The sequence below is a fragment of the Uranotaenia lowii genome, chromosome 3 (genome assembly GCF_029784155.1).
Source record: "Uranotaenia lowii strain MFRU-FL chromosome 3, ASM2978415v1, whole genome shotgun sequence".
NCBI classification, from domain to species: Eukaryota; Metazoa; Arthropoda; class Insecta; order Diptera; family Culicidae; genus Uranotaenia; species Uranotaenia lowii.
The window spans coordinates 73,318,382-73,324,691 of record NC_073693.1 but is presented as its reverse complement, the minus strand read 5'-3'; positions in this window follow the sequence as shown (position 1 = coordinate 73,324,691).

Below are 6,310 nucleotides of genomic sequence, written 5' to 3'. Positions count from 1 at the left end.
TCTAGTTCACTTTTTGAAGAAAAGATAGAAGATAGATAGGGAAATGTGAAAATAAAAAGAATTATAGACGAAGATCAATAGCTTTTAGGAAAAGATATATTTCGAACATGTAGTCCAAGTCTATCACAGCCAGCACATCTCTCACTGGAACATAGGGTGGTTTTCCTCGGGCCCTAAGGGAGTCTATAAAATTCGTTCTGGCGACAAGATGGACCTCGCACGACCAAACAATATGCTCGATGTCATGGTAACCTTGGCCACAACCACATAGATTGCTGCCAGCAATATCAAAACGATAGAGTACCGCGTCTAAGGAACAATGATTGGACATGAGACGGGAAAATATACGAATAAAATCCCGACTCAAGTTCAATCTATTAAACCATGGTTTAAGGCTTACCTTTGGGATAATCGAGTGGAACCACCGACCCTGCTCATCCTCGTCCCATTTGCGCTGCCAGTTGACAAGAGAGTTTCTTCGAGCCAAATAGTAAAATTCGCTGAAGACGATTTCACGTTGATACGTGTCGCCTTCCATCGCTCCCACCTTTGCCAGAGAGTCTGCCTTCTCATTGCCCACTATCGAGCAATGAGAGGGAACCCAAACAAAGGTGATGGTAAAGCGACGTTTTGATAAAGCACTCAAATTATTTCGTATCTTCTCGAGGAAGTACGGCGAGTGCTTTCCCGGTTTTATCGAAATGGATTGCTTCAACAGAGCTCAGACTATCCGTTACAATATAGTAGTGTCCATCTGGCCGTGATGCGATACTGTCCAAAGCCCAGTGAATAGCTGCTAATACTCCGTTACATATACAGGTGGCTGAAGACTGTGAGAGGCGCTAGGTATTTCGTTGAACACTCCAAATCCTGTTGTTTCCTCTATAAGAGATCCATCGGTAAAGTACATTTTATCAGCATCGACGTGTCTATATTTACCTTCGAAAATTCTTGGAATCAGAAGAGGGCGATGCGAGACCGGGATTCCACGAGTTTCCTGCTGCATAGACAAATCAAACTGGACAGAAGAATGATCGTAGTCTGGGCTACAAACACGAGTTGGAGAATACGAAGAAGGGTTTACCTGCATTGACATGAGGACATGGTATATAGACATAAATCTAGTATGAAGATTTTGCTCAAGTAACCTTTCGAAATTCACAATCACCAATGGGTTCATGACCTCACACCTGATGAGGAACCGGAGTGATAGTAAATTGAATCGATCTTTAAGAGGAAGTATTCCTGCCAAAACTTCGAGACTCATGTTATGCGTTGAGGGCATACAGCCCAGAGCGATGCGGAGGCAGCGGTATTGGATACGCTCGAGTTTGATGAGATGAGATTTGGCAGCTGACTGGAAGCAGAAGCTACCATATTCCATCACTGAGAGAATGGTTGTTCGATACAATTTTAAAAGATCTTCTGGATGGGCTCCCCACCAGGTGCCAGTGATTGATCGAAGAAAATTGATTCTTTGTTGGCATTTTCCTTTCAGATACTCAATATAGGCTCTCCAGGTACATTTGGAATCAAAACAAACCCCAAGATACTTAAAACACCTCGATTGAGTGATCGTTCTGCCTAGGAGTTGAAGCTTAGGTTGAGCAGGTCTATGTTTTTTAGAGAAAACAACCATCTCCGTTTTCTGTGGGGAAAACTCAATCCCAAGCCCCAAAGCCCAGGAAGACAATCTGTCTAAAGTATCTTGTAAAGGTCTGTGCAGATGAGACTCGCAGGATCCTGTTACAGACACCACGCCGTCATCTGCAAGTTGTCTTAGAGTGCAGCCTTCAGAGAGACAACTGTCGATGTCACTTACGTAAAAGTTGTACAAAAGTGGACTCAAATATGAACCCTGCGGAAGTCCCATGTAAGAGATTCTTCTAACTGCAATATCTCCGTGAGCAAAGTTCAGATGTTTCTCACAAAGCAAGCTGTATAAGATGTTGTTCAATAGAGGAGGCAGACCCCGGGAGTGCAACTTGTCTGACAAAACCTCTATTGAGACTGCATCAAAAGCTCCCTTTATGTCTAGAAACACCGAAGCCATTTGCTCACGTTTTGCGCACGCCATTTGTATCTCTGAAGACAGCAAAGCAAGACAATCGTTTGTCCCTTTGCCCCTTCGAAACCCAAATTGAGTATCTGAAAGGAGACCATTTGCTTCTACCCATTTATCCAAACGAAACAAAATCATTTTCTCCATCAATTTGCGTATACAAGACAACATCGCTATTGGACGGTACGAATTCGCATCGGACGCTGGTTTTCCGGGCTTTTGGATAGCGATAACTCTTACTTGTCTCCACTCTTGGGGAACAATGTTGTTCTCCAAGAATTGATTAAACAAATTTAACAAGCGAAATTTGGCGGCGTCCGGAAGGTTTTTCAACAAGTTAAATTGTTGTTGCAAGAGAGAAGGGCAAGTGAAAATTCGACCATCGAAAAGCTGGAATCCAGACCACACCTATCAGGCACGTTCCGGATTATTTTTTGCACAGGTGTGGAATCTGGACAGACTTTCCGTGCGAAGTGGAATATCCATCTATGTGAATGTTCCTCATTTTCATTTGTAGAAGATCGATTACGGATGCTTCGTGCAACTTTCCACAAGGTACTCAGGGATGTTTCCCGTGATAAACTGCCTACAAAGTTCCGCCAATACGCCTTCTTTTTCCCTTTAATCAATTTTTCAAACTGATTTTCGAGGGTAACATAGGTTTCAAAAAGGACGAGAGTTCCATGTTTTCGAAAATCTTTAAATGCTTTCGATTTGTCCTTATAAAGCTTGGAACATTGCTGGTCCCACCATGGATTAGGAGGCCTTCTAGGAATAGATGAATTTGGGATCGGTTTTGTTTGAGCGCAAAGTGCACTTTCATGTATCATACGTGAAAGAAAGTTATACTCCTCTAAAGGGGGTAAAACATTCATAGAATTGATGGATTTTGTTATTTCGTCTGAGTACTTTTTCCAGTCGATGTGTCTTGTAAGGTCATATACCATATTTGTTGAATTTGAAGAGCTGGCCCCATTGGTGATTGTAATTTTGATTGGCAAGTGGTCACTACCATTGGGATCAGGGATTACCTTCCACTGGCAATCCAATGATAGTGAATTTGAGCAGAGTGAGAGGTCAATTGCACTTGGTCTTGCAGGAGGTTTAGGTACCCGTGTTTTTTCACCCGTGTTCAAAATTGTTAAATTGAAACTGTCACAAATGTCATAAATAAGAGAAGAACGACTATCGTCAGATTGTTCTCCCCAAACAGTTCCATGTGAATTGAAATCACCCAGGATCAACCTTGGCTCAGGAAGCACTGAGCACAGGTCCTCTAGGTGACTTCGATCTACTGCAACTCTATGAGGCCAGTACAAACTGACAACACATAAATCCTTACCTCTTATAGTTGTATGACATGCAACAGCTTCAATTCCTCCTGATAAAGGGAGGTGGATTCTATAAAAGGAGTGGCGCTTATTGATCCCTAAAAGCACCCCTCCATAAGAATCGTTGCGATTCAAACGAATAATATTAAAATCGTGGAATGAGATGTTTGATTGAGAAGATAGCCATGTTTCAGAAAGGGCAAAAATATCGCAACTAGTTTCATGAAGAAGAAATTTGAACGGATCCAGTTTAGGGATTGAACTACGACAATTCCACTGTAACACAGTGATATCTCCGACCTCTCGGCTTAAATTAGCAATCGAGAGAGATAAACACTGAAAGAAGGGGCCAAGTTTGCATCAATTGCTTCAAAAATGTCTTTACTACAGGTAGCATTGAGGTTACAATGCCCCTGATTGATTCCGTTGCGTTGAAAAACGTGAAAACTCCATTTAAAATGTCGGACAACTTGAACAGTCCCGATTGAGTAGACGGTTCTGGGAAAACTTCATTAGACTTTGGGGTCTTAGAAGTCTCCGGTACTTGTGGTTTATTCTGAGGTACAAACTTCATGGAGAATCCGGGAGGGACAAGCTTTTCTTTTACAGAAGTTGTCGGTTTTTGTGTGGCGTCGATTTGGGAGCTAAATGTTAGAACCTTTTTCGGAACTCTCGGGGTCTTAGGAGCAGGTTTTGCTCGTTTTCGGGAGTTAGCAACAAAAGTTACTGGGTGATCTTGATCAGTGGAGTCTGTGTCATCATTGTCCACTGGCAGCACTGAAAAAATGTTGGAGGACAGAGGTTGGATCGGGGGCGCCGCCGCCGCCCTTTAACATTGCAGCATAAGACCGCTTCGACCGTTCTTTTAAAGAGGGCTTTTGACTATCCCAGCGACTCTTGTATGCCTCGCACGAGGAGATATCATGGGGTGAGCCCCCGCAATAGACACATTTTTGCTCTATTGCTGAGCACGCTCCTGCCCCATGATTCTCCCCGCATTGGGGACAGCGTTGCTTATTACAACAGTGCGACGCTGTGTGCCCCAACTTAATGCAATTTTTGCAATCCATGGGTCGAGGCACAAAGAGCCGCACAGGCAGCCTTAAAATTCCGTCAATCAAGACGTAGTGAGGGAGGGCGGTACCCGCAAAGGTCACACGAAAAGAATCTGAAGGCGAGTACACTTTAACTCCATTTACGACGTTGGCAGTTCGGAGTTGACGACAATCCAAGATTTCGACCGAAGTCGAATCAAGGCTCTTGAACTTGCCAACGCCGTTGGATTTCACGTACTCTTCCTTCAGACTCGTTTCCGTGATTACACCCTCGATCTCTACGTCTCGAGACGGAATGTAAACTGTACCACATTCAACTGTTTTCCTTTTTTTTTGGGCCGGATAAAAACCACCCATGGACCAGTGAAACCTGCGCTCTCCGTGTAGGCTCGGAGACGGGTTGCTCTACTACCAACTGAAGATGATTCTGAGTCATCATCCATCCGAGAATGAGGAGCATCTGAAGGACCAGCAGCAGCCGAATCCTCCAGATGCTCCTCATCCTCGTAGGTAACACTCTCATTATCTCCAGTTGGCGGGTTTAACCCCCCGCCTTCACTCATATTTTATAGCGGAGACACAAAGGTCTTCCGTTTTAAAATATGAGCGAAGCAATCAATTATCGATTAATATAAAAAAGATAAATAAAAATAGAGAAGAAACAGTGAAAAAAGAAAAAAAAAAGAACTTACAATTTAAAGCACTTATCACACTGTATTTTTTTCAAGTGTTCTTTGTTGGTTCCAACCACGTGGTTTTCAATTGATCCTCCAAGATGGCGATTGGAGACGAGAAAACCAGAAATAACACGCTCCTGTGTTCACTCCGTCCTGCGTCCTCTTCGTTACGACGAACAAAACGGATTCCTCGAGTCGATGCCCCGACGGTGTCTCAAACCCGGATCTGTAGGGCGAACAGGAGAGCACCTCCTGATGATGATGGCCTTGTACGACGGTATGACAACGGACACTAATTTTTGGTGCAAATCAAATTGTGGAATGCACACTTGTGCCAATCGTCCCTTCCGATACCCTTCAAGCCCGCAGACATGCAACACATGCCTCATTCGTCGTCGATTTCCTGACATCGCGAATAGTCTGTCCCACGCTACTGGAAGCTATTCCGCTTAGTGTACGACCCCGTAATCTTAGGAATCGGATCTTCAATTGTATATTCCCATTCGAATGAAAAATTACGGAGCCAACAGCGTCCTCATCGGTGCATTGAAATCGTTCAACCGTTTCTCGGAGCATTTTGACTCTTACGTTACCAGAGATGTTTTCCGAAGAAAAGTGATATTTAGTTAGAGTTTAATGTTTTGTTTTTTAATTTCAAGAAATCATTTGTACCAATATGTGATCCGTTGATCTGAAATAAATAATAATAATTAAAATTTCCTACTACTATGCATGCCCTAACTTCGATACAAAACGGACTATCATCTGGAGGATACTTTTGAACAAACGCGTGTTTCCTGTCATCCAAGTTCTGTTGAAAAAAATTTGACATCCAAATTTATAAAACAGTAGCTCAGTTTTTTTAATAGATTTTTTTCAGTTATTAATTTCTGATGCCAAAATATCTAGTGAAAATCTGAATCCAGTTCTAAATAAATGATAGTACCTAAATTGATCTAATCAGTTTTTCATATAAGGTACACCGGGGTAAGTGGGGACGGGTTTTCGTATAGTTCGACTTTAAAAAATCATCAAAAAATCAGCAGTGGGTAAATTTTGATAAAATCGCGTTCAATGTGATGCAGAACATGTTGTTCACAAATGCTGAAGAGATGAGCTTGATAGACGCAAAGCGAAAAAAGTTATCACGTAAATTGTTATGGACTGCTGGTGTCTTCACTGTAG